General features: G+C 33.6%; 1 protein-coding gene and 1 long non-coding RNA gene across 2 annotated transcripts in view; both read left to right on the top strand.

Annotated features, from left to right (window-relative positions):
* LOC133201131 (zinc finger protein 883-like) overlaps window positions 1-18,308 on the top strand; it is a 127,908-nt gene that overhangs the window by 59,068 nt on the left and 50,532 nt on the right. The gene's annotated exons all lie outside the window — the stretch shown is intronic.
* Window positions 1,861-12,657, top strand: LOC133201164 (uncharacterized). Its single transcript, XR_009723060.1, has 3 exons — window positions 1,861-1,931; window positions 10,459-10,543; window positions 12,583-12,657. It is a non-coding gene; the product is annotated as an uncharacterized LOC133201164 (long non-coding RNA).

The following is an 18,308-nucleotide window of genomic DNA, read 5'->3' on the forward strand; positions in this document are numbered from 1 at the left end:
CCAAATGTATTCAGTTATCACAACACGTGTTTCTATCGAGCATGTGTTAACCTGGTGTTTGCATTGTAGACTACTAGTCTGATCGGGTTATTGTTTTAATAAAATACATGTTTTACAGGTATTCTAAAACTTACTATAGGAAAGAGTTTTCCGGATAAGAAAGCACTTCTCCCCCCCCCCCCTTTCCCGCAACAACACCCTCTTTTATTGCTTTCTTGTTTTTGTCTTTGTTGATAGCAAAGATTTCAAATACCATATAAGCAGAAATTTTAGCGCGGATTTAATTTTAGCTTTTTTATCGAGGGTGATGATAATGTGAATGAAGTAGTAATGAAAATTGAATATCGCTAACAGCTCATTCCCACATTGAAGGTTACTGCAATCTTTCCATCCAGTGTTTTTTTTTTTTAATTTTTCCCCGATTTCACCACGATCGGATAAGATTTTTAGCAATGATCTCCACAAACTTACTCTTCTTTGACATATATAACTTTATTAAGATCTAGAGTTTCTCTCTATAAGGTAAGGTTTGTACATGAGTCAGACAAATTACAAAAATAAGAAATTAATGTTACATGCTGACAATTTAGCTTTGGTCGAAATATTGAATCAAAAACATCTAAAAATAAAAGGATAATAATTTTGATGAATTAGCATTGTTCTATTTGAATGTAAATAATATACGGTATCAATTTTGATGCACCAGATGCGCATTTCGACAAATTATGTCTCTTCAGTGATGTTCAAGCCGAAGTATATAAATTATGGTAGAAAAGAACTGAAATAAACAGTTAATATTATAGTCAGTGAGTATTCTGTGATTTTGGGGAAGGGATACTCCGTGTATCTCGGAGTTAGATATCTTGTGTTTTTATACTGGGTTTAAAATTTATTACAAAAACAATTGCCTGTGATACAAAGGGAGAAATAACAATAACAATCGACGAAATTACTATAAATAGAACGCGTATCACATTTATGTACATAACGTCCAATGAACCCTAACTCCGTCACCAGGGCCCTAGCTACAATACGTCCACGTATTAATTAGAATTTTTTTCCAGTTTAGTTTTTTTCTCCCTTCATCTAAAACTTCTAAACATAGAAAAATAATATTTTGAAGATTTAAAACAGTATTAAATTGTATTTTAGGAAAAAGTCTCAACAACAGAAAAAATAACGTAAATATAACGTATTTTATATGTTATAACGTCACACTAAGTAATCTCCAACGTGTAGCGTATTGGGGCAAATTGAGACGAAAAATAAAATATTTTTAGCTGTATTCAGTATGGTATGTCATATTAATCCTTTGGCAAAGACCTTCATAAATATGACTGACATGTAAAAATGAGCATATTGATGCACATGTTGGAGGTATCGATGGAATAGCGCATAAGGGAAAAGTACTTACTGATTTCACATAAAATATGATAGATACAATAGATCACGTGTAATTGTTATTTATTTTTAACGCATTTTTGAAATTGACTGTACTAATTTCTCGACATTTGATTGTAGATATCAAGCATGTAAAAAAGACTCACAGTCGCATTCGTTTACAAACAGCGCGGAGTTTCCCGAAAGTGACGGAGTTGGGGGTGGGGTGGGGGGGGGGGGTGGCGATAATCTAAACAACCGCTTATTAAACGACTTTTCCTTACATAAACATCAAGTACATTGTAGATCTATATTTGAAGAAAGCACGAGGAGGGGGATTCACTTAGGTCGAACAGGAAATTGGGGAGATGGAACCACTCGGATTCCTTCAAACTGTCACATCAATCAGTACTATCAGTACTTTGATTTTTCTGCGCGCATTGCTGATCGGGATCGGCATTTCGGGTTTTGTGCACAAAGCGAATCAACAACAGACTGAACAGTTTGTGGTCTCTAGTGTACATTTTTTTCTATATTTGCAAGGATGTAAGGTATATATATGCTGAATAAGATACAAGAAAATGGTGTTTTCTTGGATATTGTTTTTCATAGCCAAGACCTTTGTTAAATTTTGCATCAGCATGTGGTACAGGTAAATATAACATTTTTGGCAGGCGGTAAATCTAGTAGTGCCCCAGGGATTTATCAGCCTATTTTGGGAAACGCCATTTTTAGGGAATTGGGAAAAAATTATCGGCTACTTGCTGAAATTGGGAAAAATACAAAATCTTGCTAACATCATGCACAGGGGCTTGTTCACGGCTAGTTAGAATAATCTGTGTCTCGGGACAAGCCCTCACCACAGTTAGAATACGTCCCATATACTTGCAATGTAGCAAATCAGAGTGGATCCACTCCGAAATGATTTTGAAGAATACAAAAGGAGTTGCAATGAAAATAACTACCAAATTAATCATAACAAACCTTTTTGAGATTGTATATGCCTTTTAACCTAAAAATTAATCCATATATATATACGAAAATTCAACTCATTTTCTCAACGTTTTTTCCTCGCTTCAAATTTAACGCCATGTTGACATTCGGAACTCTCTGAATTCTTCATAGAAAATGCACAGAGGTCGAGTTATCGCCCGTGTTTATTTTGCTACATTGCGAATACACGGAACGAATTCTATCGTTAAACTGGGTCTGTAGGACAGCATCATTTTAACGATATAGAATGTTCTATCTAGCTCCCGGCGTGTAATAATTATTTAAAAAAAAAAAATCATATATGCTAATACTAAAACAACACAAGGGAGGACGCCATTTTGGACCCCTTCCTCGCTTCAACCTCTGTTTTCGTTATATTTTCCCGTATTTTACTGACTCACCACCTCGGATCTGTCAAGTAATAATTCTTCTAGGACATAATGCTTAAATTTTCCTCTTGGAGCCTCAACAATACATATTTCAGACTAATAATAATCCAAACTCGCACTTTAGGACAGTTGATAGGGACAAAAAACGAAAACACATTTGCTTTGAACATTGAGCTTTGAAATATTTAGTACAATTTGAATGTTGGCAAGGACATTTGTTTGATTATCTTATTTCCTAGGGAAAAAAGGGAAGGTACCTTAATATTTAAAAAAAACCCTTTATTTTTTCAAACCTTGATCAGCAGTATAAATCGAATGTTTTGAACTCATCTACCTCTTATGACATCACAAAGAAATTATGTCAATCGTTTATGACTAAACAATGAATTTAAGGACACATGACAAACCTGTTTTTACACAGAATTAAATATGCCTTGCTTTGGTAGTGTTATATGAGGGAAAACATTTGCAAATGTAAATATTGTGGAATACACTATGAGATCGATCACTGTAGATTTTGAAATGACATGAAAGAAGTTCTGCTGAAAATTATAATCTTGCTATTAAACATTCGGTCACCCAGCTGATAAAATTTAGGATATTCTAGTTCTTGTAGATATTTTCTGCTAATCCTACTCCTCTAATAATAAATTCAACCATATCTCTTATAAATATTACTTTTGGAAGTTTAAACATTTTGAATAAGTTTACTTACTTTTTGAAGTGCAAACAATATGGCAATACATTGTACTTTCGGCATACACATTGTGAAATTTAAAGCCTTCTTGCCTTTATTGCAAAAGAATGGCAGTAATTTAGATATAATGTAAGGTTATTGCAATACCAGTTAAGTATTAGTCTTTGCACTTTGTAGGGAAGGAGATGTGAACAGCAGAAATCTGGTTAGTAGGGTCACCTTTAAAATATTTTTTTTTTCATATCCCAATTTAAGATGAAAAAATTGAGTCAGTAGATAGGTTGGAAATTTTTCCCCCAGAAAATTTCACCCACAATGCTGATTTTCAGAACCTATTCTTAACTGCATTAAAAAAATTAATGTTTCTTGGAGGTTAAGGACATTCAGGCAAGGTTCCTGGTTATCGTATAGCCTTTTTCAAGAACTATTGAGTAGGTTAAATTGTACTAAATAGGCTATATTCTAGATTGTTTAACATATCAAGCCAACCTTCCTTTTTAGATTTTGTCAAACTAGTGTTTCTGTCATGTAAGTGACTAAATTGATTGAGACACATTGTCATAAAAATCTTGGCATGGATTTATTTTAATTTCTATTCAAAGTTACTAAAATCTGCTTCCATCATACAACCTAAGAACTGATCTCATTTGGTCTACCTTTCAGCGTATGTCACATCTTTGCCCTTCCCAGCATACTGAGCATAATTATGGTAAATGATGACCTGGTGGCTCTTTGTCCGCTGAATACAATGTACAACAAAGCTATTACTACTTATATTTGATTCTATCCGTTGAAGGAAGTACATGTGCTTTTGTTTACCTCTATTACCAGGTCCAGCACAATCTCTTGATTTAGCTACCGTATATACTCGCCTATAAGTCGGTCCGCCTATAAGTCGGATGTAATTTATAAGCTTATATTAGAGGAATTGACCCTCTAAAATACCAGTCATTTTATAACTCGCCTATAAGTCGGACAAAGAGTTTTGAACCAAAGTTTAACTCCCAAAAAACCAACTTATAGGCGAGTATATATGGTATATAGCTTTTAAAAGCTATATAGCTTTATTAAGCTATTTAAAATAGCTTGATCAAGCTATTTATGTGCAGTTTTTCAGAAAAATGTTTTTTGTAAGAAAGAGACAAAAAGTTGCAAGTATTTGATTATTCATATATGTTCTATGGGCTATCAAAACAACAGCAGAAATCAAAGATAGTTCTATCATTGCAGCATTTGAATACTTTTAAGCAAAAGATGAATTTCTATTGTTTGAGTAACTGTGCACTACCTTGTGTGCGTTGAGGGGTGGATAAGTATGATTGCTTCTCATTGTACTGAATTTTTACCAATCAATTGCCTTGTTGACCATAATTGGCTTCTTTTATAATTTCAATGAAGAAGTAACTGTATCAATTGCTTTATATAGCCCCAAAACTTTTAGAACTTTGAGTACAAAGTCTCTTAAGGAGACGCAATTTGATGAGTGATTTTTACATGCATTATTTTCAGAAGAGTTCAAGGTTGAATATTATCACTGCACCAAGGTGCGACTTTTTGTGCGTGCTGAGAAAATAACACATTTAAGAGAAAAGTGTGATAAAATAGCTAAATCAAGCTATTCTGAATAGCTTATTAAAGCTATATAGCTAAATCAAGCTATATAGCTAAATCAAGAGATTGTGCTGGACCTGTTAAACAAAACTAAATTTGGCTTCCATGAGTATTAAGTATTTATACAACTTAGGGTAATACATGTGTGTATGAGACAGAATCTGTTTTTGGAGATTATAAACCTCCTGCAAAAAATTATACTAAGTACACATTTTCTCAAAGTCCCTTTTAATATGTAAAAATGCATTCAAAATATATATTTCTATCTGAAATATATGCCTACAGTTCTTATCATTCACTCGTAGATCAAATGAGTAGGTGGAAATAACTTAACAAATTCATATTATTACACTATATCACCATTTTCAGAAAAACGGAGGAAATGAAATTCAGATTAAAAGTCGGCGATGTTTACTAACAGTATTTTTAAAGGTGTTATGACTGTAGCTTTGCTAAATGAAATCATTACCGGAAAATTACAGATAATCTGAGAATTTTACTTATTTTTTTCCAAGATAATTAAATATAAAAGCATTGTTCACAATTGGAAAAAAATACTGCCAAACTGGGAAAAATTGAACTCATTTTCAATTGGGAATGGGGCCGAATTTTGGCAACTGAGAAGGTACTGATAAATCCTTCTGCCCACTCCTGACTCCTAACTCTCGGTTCTTCATACTGCTGTACAGAATAGCTCCTACTTACCAGACTTATTTTCTATGTTGAAGTACATTCATATCATCAATCACTGGCGGATTAAATTCTTGTAGCTGCAGATCTGTAGCTCACTTGTCTAAAAGAATTAGAATGAACGACCTAAAGCTACAGTGCCACCTAATGAAAATAAGTGTATATTTATTGCACACAAAAATGTGCTTTGTTTCTCGATTTATTTCTCCAAATATTCATACTCTCTATCAAAATATTACTAGCCGTGTGTTCCTAACATATTCTCTTATTATTTCAACAATAAAATATTCCCCATAACTGTTGTTAATAGCCCTCCTGGGCCCAAAATTGAAATGTTGAAAATTTCACATATTTAGCTGTCACTTTGGGTGGCAAGACAATTTGGTCCAAAGCGCTTTGTGCAGATGTCACTAACAAAAGTATTTGATAGAGGTCAAAGGAATTTTATTGAAATCAAGCTTCTGTGCAGTTGAGGAAAGAGTTTGGAGAAGTAAATGCAGAACGAAGCACATCTTTAGTGTGCAATAATTAAATTTTGTTTATGGGTGGCACTGTAGCTCTCCAATCTGTCATTTTTTTTTCTTCCTCTTCTTTTTATTATGCCCCCGGATCAAAAGATCCCGTGGGTATATTGTTTTTGTCCTGTCTGTCTGTTTATCTGTTTGTCTGTCTGTCTGTCTGTCTGTTGTCAACTTTAACCTTTCCCATAACTTTTGATTGGTTGGAGCTATGACTTTCATATTTCACATGTGTATTCCTTGTGGCAAGACCTTTCTTTGGGTACCATCATATTTGACCTTTTGTCCTTGACCTTGGAGTTTGACCCACTTTTGCAAAATTTTATAAGACTTTAACCTTGGCCATAACTTCTGAACAGTTGGTGCTTGGGGTTTCAACCTTGGCCATAACTTCTGAACAGTTGGTGCTTGGGGTTTCAAACTTCACATGTGTATTTTTTGTGACAAGGCCTTCCTTTGGATACCAACAACTTTGACCCTTTGACCTTGACCTAGGAGTTTGACCTACTTTTGAAAAACTTTAACCTTGGCCATAACTTTTGAATGGTTGGAGCTAGGGCTTTCATACTTCACATATGTAATCCTTGTGACAAGACCTTTTTTTGGATACCAACCACTTTGACCTTTTGACCTTGACCTAGGAGTTTGACCTACTTTTGAAAAACTTAAACCTTGGCCATAACTTTTGAATGGTTGATGCTAGGGCTTTCATGCTTCACATATGTAATCCTTGTGACATCACCTTCCGTTGTATACCAACCACTTTGACCCTTTGACCTTGACCTAGGAGTTTGACCTACTTTTGAAAAACTTTAACCTTGGCCATGACTTTTGAATGGTTGGTGCTAGGGCTTTCATACTTCACATATGTAATCCTTGTGACAAGACCTTCCTTTGGATACCAACAACTTTGACCTTGACCTTGACGTTTTACTTACTTTTAAAAAACTTTAACCTTCACCATAACTTTTGAACAGTTGCAGCTAGGGCTTTCAAATTTCACAGGTATATCCCTCGAGACAAGACCTTCCTTTGGGTACCAACATATATTATTTTTTGGCCTGGATTTCGACTTGCATTTGAGAAACTTTAACCTTCGCCATAAGCTGCCATACGTGGGCATCAGTGTTTCACAAACACATCTTGTTTTTTTTTTTTTTTTTTTTTTTTTTTGAGAGCTACATTCCTGCAGCTATTAAAGAAAGGGGCATACAGGGCGAGAACAATTCCCTGCTCTTGGACTATATATTTCTCATTTTCAAAGTTCACAGAAAAGTTATATTTTTCTAAAATAATGTTTCTGTAATGTCATCTTCCACACATTTGATTCAGTTATTTTATTGAATGACCTTTTGATTGATAATTTGTTTTTGAAGTTTACAGTAAAGCATATTTAGTGGAAAATGGGTTTATTAGAGCCATAAAAAAATGATTTTTGAATATGAATGGGTCAAGTCTCCATTCTTCATTAACGTTTTTATGACTGAAAAGTAAATGTAAAATTATTTCATGTTGCAAAAAAATGGAGTCTGAACCCATTCTATATGAAAATCGAGCATATCTGAAAAAATTTTAAGCTTCAACAAACTCATTTATTTAAATCACACTGACAACAAACAAGACAAGCAGACATCGTAGTGTAGTGGTTAATACGTTCAGTCTTATGCCTAACTGTGAGCTTTGGAGAGAGTTCAAATCATGCATGAAGCTTTTTTTTTTTCTTTTTCACATACCTTAAAAACATTAGTGAAAAATAAATTATTTACAATAATTTATTAAACAAAATATAGGGAACAGATGTGTAAAAGATTATATTGACAATATAATTTTTGAAAAATATAACTTTTCATGAACTTTAAGATTTGAAAAATGTCTTCTCTTAGAGCGGGGGATCGTCCGCACCTTGCACGCCTTCATTCTTTCCAAAAACTAGGTTACATATGTATACCTGTAAAGAAAAAAAATTGCTATAAAATTAGAATGAGCAAACTAAAATTTGTTTAAAATTGAAAAAAGATAAATTTACAAAACAAAGCATTCGGCACTATTGACCTGCAAAAGCAGCAGGATTTTACTTTTCAAGCAACTGTTATTGTTGGAGAAATAGTTTCTTTAATTAACTATACATCCAAAATACAGACCTGCCATCAGTTTTTATTAGCTCACCTGAGCTGAAAGCTCAAGTGAGCTTTTCTGATCACCCGTTGTCCATCGTCCGTCCGTCTGTCTGTAAACTTTTCACATTTTCAACTTCTACTCAAGAACCACTGGGCCAATTTTAACCAAACTTGGTACAAAGTATCTTTGGGTAAAGGGGAGTTTTAAATTATTAAAATAAAGGGCCAAGTCCCCTTACAAGAGGAGATAATCAAGAAAAGACAAAAATAGGGTGGGTCATTAAAAAATCTTCTTCTCAAGAACCACTGGGCCAAAAAAGCTGAAACTTATGTAGAAGCATCCTGGGATAGTGTAGATTCTAAATTGTTAAAATCATGACCCCTGGGGATAGGGCGGGGCCGCAATAGGGAATCAAATTTTTACATTGAAATATATAGGAAAATTTTTTTAAAATCTTCTTCTCAAGAACCACTGGGCCAGAAAAGCTGAAACTTATATGGAAGCATCCTGGGGTAGTGTAGATTCTAAATTGTTGAAATCATGACCCCTGTGGGTAGGGCGGAGCCACAATAGGGAATCCAAGTTTTACATTGAAATATATAGGAAAAATCATTAAAAATATTCTTCTCAAGAACCACTTGACCAGAAAAGCTGAAACTTATGTGGAAGCATCCTGGGGTAGTGTAGATTCTAAATTGTTTAAATCATGACCCCCGGGGTTAAGGCAGGGCCACAGTAGGTATTACAAGAGAGGAAATCTGGTAAAGAACAGCATGGCCAAAGTTGTTCAGGTGAGCGATGTGGCCAATGGGCCTCTTGTTACCAATACATTCTTAGGACAATAACCTGCAAAAGATGTCAATTTCATTGTATTCAAAATTCTTTTACATGTATCCTCAAAAATGAAAAACAATGATTTTGTTAACACATGAAAATAGTGATTGTGGATCGGCAAGAATTAAATGGACTTTCACATCCATTGCTGGTGAAGGCAATTTGAAGAATTTCTGGGGAAATAGTGACAACATCATTCGTCATTAGCAGTGAAATGTTTTAAGTATTTTTAGGATAAAATACTCTCAGATTAATTGTTTAGGAATACAAGTCCAAAAGTGGGCACATTGTGAATGATCTGCCATCCTATTCATTTTTTGATGGAGTTATGCTGCTAATTGTAAGTACGTAGATCTGAAAGCAGTAAAGTTTGAATGTTTTTACATTATTAGGTTGAAAATAAGTACATGTACTAAAATGTCCAACTAAAATGAGACTCTTTATAATTTCAACCTCAAGCGAGCTTTTCTGATCAAAATGTCCATTACCCCTGGGGGTAGAGTGGGGCTACTATAGGCATGGGAATATCTGGGAAAATCTTTAAAAATCTTCTTTTCAAGAACAGGAAAGCCAGGATCAGTCATATTTATATGGAATCATCTATAATAAATTGTTTAAATCATTACCCCCAGGGGTAGGGTGGGGCTACTATAGGCGATCAAAGTTTAAATAGGAAAAATCTTTAAAAGTCTTCTTGTCAAGAATAGGAAAGCCATGCATAATCATATTTATATGGAAGCATCTTCAGATATTGTAGATTCAGATTTCTTGACCCAGGGAGGGGATGGGGGTACGATTGGCAATCAAAGTTTTAATGATCAAGTTTTACATGGGAATACATGTATATGCATATAGATAAAAGAATCTGCTATTGATAAACAAGAAGGGCAATTAATTACTCCTATGTGTTCCTTGTTATATGAAAGTTTTGCTGTTTTTAAAAATTATTCCTTTTTTTCATCATTTACACAGCAAAGTTATTTTGACTTGGAAATCATGCATTTTTTTGGCTGCTATTTCCTTGATTTATTTGCTTGTCTAATGGTTACTGATTGGGGAGGGGGGGGGGGGGGGTTATGCTAGAAATTTAAGTTGATGGGCTCAAATCACAGCTTAATGACAAGCAAATAAATTTGATTAAAAGGAAATTCTCCTGATGAAAAATTTTGCTTGGTTTGTTTCATGATTTTCAAGAACTAATGTAAATGATTTGTTGATTCTATTACAGGGTTTTTGAGCTATAAATAGAATCAAGATGGCAGAGTGTCCTACATCTTGTTCTGAAGATCAGGCATCAGATGATGAATCAACTGGTAGGTTAAGATGTAAATATTAAAGAAAATCTTTTGAATAGTATTCCGAAAGTAATTGATGAATTGAAAGGCACATTCCCAAGTTCCATAGTAGAAGTTCATGAATTCATTGTTTTACTTGTGTCAGATGACTTAAAAGAATGGAATTGTTAAACAACGATATACTTAGAACTTATGAAGGTATTATGTTTCCAAAGAGCTCCACTGTATGAGGCAAAGTCTCAAGTAAGCTTCTCTGATGAAATTTTGTGTGTCATCTGTCTGTGTGTTCCATAACTTTCAAGAACTACTGCATCAATTTAAATCATACTTAGCATAAGATATCCTTAGGGATTTTTTTTTTCAATCAAAGGGTTATGCCCTATTGAAACAAAACTGTCATTGGTCAAGAACCTCTGGATCAATTTCAACCAACTTGGTATAAAGTATAGTTAGAGATTCAATTTTCTTTTTGGAAGAAAGGTTCATGCTATTTTGAAACAATGGGCCACAGTGCTGACATGAATAACTTTAGCTCTGCTGTTCTTCAGAAAAAATTTTCAAATAGATTTTTATATTCCACTGAAAAACTGTGACCCAGTATCTATGCCCTACTATAATTCTGAGGGTCTTTGAATCCACACAACTTGGGGATATTCAATATCAGTTTCACTACATACCTTGCAGTTAATGAAAAGACAGTTCTTTTCCTGTATACATGCATTTTGTTAAACTAGATCCTTATTTTAGCCATCTCTAACTTCTGGTCCATAATTTAAAAAAAAATGATGTGTTTGGTGAAACACTGATGCCCCTCTATTAGTCAGGAGCATAATGCTAACAAGTTATTGTAAGAAATAACTCAAATGAGTTATTTTTTGTCACAATGAGTTACCTCTCTTTGCTATGACCTACTTTTTCCCAGCATTAGTAACTCAAACACATTGTCTTTCCAAAATAGTTTCAATAAAATAAGAACTTGTTTAAGTTATTTTGTGTCATTCCTTCCTAACTTCACACCCCATGCACCAAAGGTTTTTGCCCGTGCACCAAGACAAAAACAAATATTTGATAAAATTTAAACCTTGCTCAATCCAGAAAAATTGTTCAAAGTCTTGGGAAAAAAATTTTATTTAATGATAAAAATTTGACCTATAAGCCATGTAAATTAAACTACAAAATAAGGAGTAAAATGCTGTTTATCTCCACCTCCTCACCAATTCTCCATTGGAGTCAGTGCACTCCATCTAGTAGTACATAATGGAATCCCAAAATGCAATGCATATTGGCAGGAAATACAAAACTGTCCAAGTAGGATATTAAAATAACTTATTTAAGTTATTATTAAAAAACTTTGTGTGTGTAAAATAACTAATTTAGGTTATTTTTCTGATAACCTGTTTGCATTATGCCCCTGACTGTCTATGGAGCTTTTAGCCTGGGTTAAAGTAAAGTATATCAAACTCCAAGGTAAAGGTCATGAGATCAAAATATGTTAGTACCCAAAGACAGGTCTTGGTCTCAAGGAGTACACTTTTTATTCAGAAAGCGCAAGCATGAATAGTTCAGAAATTTTGTCCAAGATTAAATTATTTTCAGACAAACAGAAAGGAAGACAGAGAGTCAGAGCAAAAAGTATATTCTGCAGAATTTTAAATTACTGGGGCATTAAAATAAATCCACACAACATAGGAATATTATCAATGAACGGTTCTTGTGAAGATTTTCATATAAAACTATATTTCAAGTAAAACTTTGATCTACAATTGTGGCTCTTTCCTATCCATGGGGCCATGATTTCAACAATTTAAAATCTATATTATGTCAGGAAGCTTTTAAATAAGTTTTCTCTTTTTCTGATCCAGTTGTTCTTCAAAAGATTTTTAAAGAATTTATTCCAATGTACATTACTTTACTCAGTTGAGTTAGTTTTTGATAAAGCTGCAGTCTTCAAGGTGCACTGTCAGAGTAATGATGTGTCCTTGGTCCCTTTGATTGAATACATTTTTGTAATAAAAAGACTTTGTAGCATTCTTATAGATAACATGTCTTGATTGTAGAAAAGAAAAATCCTTTTGGGAATTCTGATACCTCAAACAGAGAGAACGAAACTCAGCAGCAGAGAATATTGAAGGTAAATAGATTTTATGGCCCAGTATTAATGTTCTCTAGTAATGACTGTGCCCATCTGTCTGGCAGTTATCAAATGACCTCCAAACTTGTATTCCTTCATGGTAGCTCAATTAGGCCGTAGAGCATTTGGTCTTGGGTTTGAATCCTGGCACCAACAATTTATGAGTCAACTATAAGTAGGTAGAAGCTGTTCTTTCAGCTAGCACTTCACACTTTGAGTTGATAGCTGTGAATGAGACTTAAAAGATCGAGGGCCTGTATGAATTACCTAAATGAACAATGTAAATGAAAAGATAAATAGAAGAGAGAAGGTCAAAGCAGTCAGATACTGTGCAATAGCTTTTCATCAATCTTTGTTAAAATTTTATAAAAATACATTATATTATATGTATCATCATCATCAAATTAAATAGAAGAATATTTTGATTTTAAAAAAATGGTACAATTTAAGAATATTGTTACTTGTAAATTATTTTTCTAAGAATTGAAAGCATTGTGCAGTGTATTTGATATCAATATTATTCATCACAGCCAAAATACTTTTTATTGTCTTGATTGGAAAATAAAAACAGCATTCGACTCTGTATTAAAATAAAAATAGTTTTATTACCAGTATATGTATTAAAAATTTGTATTACAATAAAAATTGTTTTATTTTATGTTTCAGTGATTAAATGATACAAATTTATGCAATCCATACCATCTTACTTATAGTTAGAATTCAAGATAACAAGGTTAAAAAAATAAAGAAAAAATGCTTGGGACTGTCAAATCATTTCGAAATATCTGTGTTTGAGACAACGAAGTTGAACAGTTACTGTATCTTTATTTTCTATTATAAATTTAAATATATCACCAAATGGTGTAACTTGAAATGTAAATCTCATTTATTTGCTTGCTTTCTCAAACAATGATATACAATGTAGAGAATTGATTTATGTAATCACTCAAGATGTTCCAATTTGTGTCCAAAACTGCTAAGATTGTCCCATCATGATCTGAAGTATTATAAACATCATCACCATGGTGCCTCTGGTAACCAAGATAACCAATGTTTAAGCTCCATTTTATCCTAAAATTCCCACAAATCTCTTAATCCCTTATTTACAATCAATAAATATCCATTTTATCCTAAAAGTCCCACAAATCTCTAAATCCCTTATTTACAATCAATAAATAGTCCTTCTAAAGCTAACTTAACTTTGTCAACTTTGTTTTGGATAACACAGTTTCACAAACCTTATTTTTTCCATCAGCTAGACATGGTCCAATAACAGATTGGATATATATAGCCATCTGTTCCTAAAACATCACTGGGTTTACAAGAGATCTTTAAATGTCAATCTTGTAAAAATGCAATTGCCACTTTTTTGAATTTGATGTAAGTGCCATAAAAAGTTGGAGATAATGAACAGTGATCGATCTCAAAAACTCACCATACAAGACAAATCTGTGAATAGGGCATAAACACAGACCCCCAGAAATACCAAAGGTGGGATCAGGTACCTAGGAGGAGGAAGCATCCACTTGATCCTTATGTTGCATGTTTAAATCCCACTGCTGGATGTGGAGACCACTCCTTCGGATGAAACTGTATAAATGTGTGTCGAAATACTTCCTGTCACAAAAAAAATCCCTCACTGCTAAATGGCCTTGGGTGTGGAGTATCGGTCTAAATTTGCAGCCCTTCATTGGCAAGTGGTGGCTTCTCAATATGTGTGAAAATTTTTCAAAAGAGATTTTAAGCAAACAAAAACCTACAAAAAATACAAACATGTTAACAACAAAAAAAAAACACAGGCCCACGGAAATTCTAGAGGTGGGATTAGGTGCCTATGAGGAGTAAGCATTCCCTGTCGACTGGTCTGAAACTCAGTTGCCAGATATTGTATTCAAGGAAAAACCGTACCCTTGAAGCTACTGTCCATAACTGAGTAGATTACATTTTTTTGTGTGTTTTTAACCTTTCTTCTTTTCCTGGGAAGACATCTATAAAATTGGCAACACTTTTTAGATTCTATATTATCTAGACAGAAAAAGGTATTTGCTAAGATTCAGGTCTGAGTAACATTCTCAGCACATGATGCACACATCATTAAAGGAGGGCAATACTGTAGCATCCATATTTATGTAAAAAATTATTATTATTAAGTATCCCAAACTGACTCTTTACGTAGATATTAAATAATGAGAAAGCGTTTTTGATAGTGCACTGTTGATAAGATGTTTAACATGTATTTCTGTAATTAATAAGACTAGTAATTTCAAGAACTGAGCACGCTAACTCTCGATTCCCGCCTACATTTTACACCCATTTAATTCAATACTAATGGCAATTTGGCCATAAAATCTTTGTTTAATGCAAAGAAGAGTTCAATGGTAATTGTTTAATAATTTTGATACCAATGTTAAACAGTTAATTACTCTTAATTCCAGCTGTTTTTATAAGGGGGTAGACAAAGTTTTACATTGAAATCAGGCTTGAAAGAATCACCACATATTAAAATATACTTGGATATGGATAAATGTTCCTTAAGTGTTTTCTTATGTTTTATTCATATAAAATTAAACACATATAATTGATAAAATACAATGTTTAAGTTGTAAACCCCTTCAAAATTGGTGAAAAAAATGAGCATTTTTGTTGGTTTTTCGTCTGTAAGCATATGTCCCCCGGTGAATTACCTAATTTTGTTTCACAGGGGTGGGGGTGGGGGTGGAGGGGGTGGGGGGGAGTAAAATATTTAAATATTTTCCATTTCCCGTTGGTTTCTATAGTGAAAAACACAAGTTTTACCGAAATTAAAGTGTTATCTCTCTTTATTTTCCCGAATAAGTAACGTTTTATGAAAATTCATATAAATATATCTATATAAATATGAAAAATCATTCAAATATGTTAACTTTCGAAAATTGACTTGGAAGTAGGCTGGAGAACAATACTATCGTTCGCAGTTCTTTTATGATTTTGCATCTTGTAAAATTGTGCAATAAATAGTATTTTTTCATTTTTTTTTACGGAATATTTTTATAACAGTACCTTGCGTACTGTTTATTTACTTACTGTATATGCTATGATTGATACAATTACAAAATACCATCAGAATTATTAATACCTAAACAAAGCATTAACGCATTTCTGTTTACTTTTTAGGAGGAACAATCGATCAGTTCATCTTTTCCACATATTCAAAGCGATTCTAAACACTTCTTAAACTTCTCTGTGAGCGACAAACAAACAGGGAATCTAGTAAGACATAACAGTACTCAATCAAGTAAAAATTGTCATGAATGTACCATCTGTGGGAAAATTTTAAGTCGTAAGGATCACTTAAAAACACACTTGATTACACATACTTGTGATCAACTTCATAAATGTGATGTGTGTGGGAAAAAGTTCAAGCATTCATATAGCTTACGTAGACACATGAAGATTCATACAGAAAATAAACCTTACAAATGTGATGTGTGTGGAAAGGCATTCAGCAAATCAGAAGAATTAGAGATACACATAGGAACTCATACTGGTGATAGACTATATAAATGTAATGAATGCGGAAAGGCATTTAAACGCACAGGTGACTTATATACACATATGATGATCCATACAGGTGATAAACCATACAAATGTGATGTTTGTGGAAAGGCATCCAACAATTCAAGTAACTTTCTCAAACATATGAGGATACATACAGGTGAGAAACCTTACAAATGTGAAGAGTGTGGAAAAGCTTTCTCTGATTCAAGTAGCTTAAAGAGACACATGAAAACACATACTTGTAATAAACTTTATAAATGTGTTGCTTGTGAGAGGGCATTCATTCAATCAAATAACTTACCGATGCGCACGATGAAGCATACAGGTGATAAACCTTATAGGTGTAATGGGTGTGGAAAGGCATTTGCTACAATGGTTTACCTACAGAGACACATTAGGGCACACATCGGTGATAAACCACCTGATAAATGTGATGTGTGTGGAAAGGCATTCAACAAGATACACAAAGGAACTCATACTGGTGATAAACTTTATAAATGTGATGTATGTGAAAAGGCATTTAAACGCTCAGATGTCTTATATGCACACTTGAGGATCCATACAGGTGATAAACCATTCAAATGTGATTTATGTGGAAAGGCATTCAGCAATTCAAGTAACGTTATCAAACACATGAGGATACATACAGGTGAAAAACCTTATAAATGTAATGTGTGCGAAAAGGCTTTCTCTGATTCGAGTAGCTTACAGAGACACTTGAAAACACATACTGGTATTAAACCTTATAAATGTGTTGTATGTAAGAAGGCATTTGTTCAATCAAATAACTTACAGATGCACATGATGAAGCATACAGGTGATAATCCAAATAGATGTGATGTGTGTGACAAGACATTCTTTCACTCAGGTAACTTGAAGAAACACATTTTGATACACACTGGTGATGAACCTCATGGGACGTCATTTAACCATTCAGGACACTTACAAGTTCACAAGAGGACACATACAAGTGATAAACCCTATAAGTGTGATGTGTGTGGCAAGGCTTTTGCTGCAGCATTTACCTTACAGCAACACAAGTGGACACATACGGATGATAAGCCTTATATATGTGATGTGTGTGGAAAGGGGTTTATTAGATTAGAAGCGTTACAGAAACACAAGGAGAAACATTCAGGTGAAAAGAAAACTGACATTTGTTACATGTATGTGTTTTGATAGTAATGAACTTTAAAGCTGGATAGTTTTTTTACTGTGAAAGTTTTTGTATACTTGAAGGATACTTAAAGGTGGAAGGCCTTGTAATTGTAATTCATGTGAGAAATCAAATGTTAAGGCACAATGAGGGATATGTCCATCATTTTATAATGTGGTATGTTTCAGATATGTGTCAGAGGTCAATAAATCGACGAGAAAGTTTAGAGGTTAACATAAGTACACATCAATGTGAAATACAAATGTAACAAAAAAACATGAGAAATTGATAGGGGCAGGGAGGTATGTCATGCAGTTTATCAATTTAACAAACCAGTTAGAAGAAAACTAGTCCAGATACTAAAGCTGATTATATTGTCTACATAGACGTAGAAATCCCATTTTAATATACTGTAGATCAAAAATGTTTTGTGAGATTTTGTTTTCGCGAGATAGGTACATGATAATCATAGTCGGGACAAAATTTTCATGAATTCAGGTAAATGCTGTAGATAATAATACTAACAAAATATTATACAAATGGTCTCATGTAATTATGCGAAATATACATGCAAGAATTTTATGTATGATTTTGATGTTGTGCTGAAAATGCAGATTTCATGTATATTATCTTTTTGAACATCACCAAGATCCATGCATGAATTTTATGTATGGTTTTCCTGAAAGTTTGAGATATTATGCTGAAAATGCACAGTCATGTCAACTTTTTTAGCTCACCTCAACGAAGTTGAGGGGACGTTATGTAATTCCCTTGGCTTCGGCATCTCAGTTGAAAGTTTTTGGAGCAGATTTCAAGTCAAGTACTTTTATGCCCTATATTAATCAGAGATGCATGGAAAATGCTTCTAGTATGTTTCATTGTACCAGATGCTGCAATTTTAGCTAAAGAATGACCAGGTTAATGTTTTTGGAGCAGGTTAAAGTTTTTGGAGCAAGTCT

This window comes from Saccostrea echinata, unplaced genomic scaffold (assembly GCF_033153115.1).
Source record: "Saccostrea echinata isolate AGI-Se365-2 ecotype Australia unplaced genomic scaffold, CSIRO_AGI_Sech_v1 ptg000042l, whole genome shotgun sequence".
NCBI lineage: Eukaryota > Metazoa > Mollusca > Bivalvia > Ostreida > Ostreidae > Saccostrea > Saccostrea echinata.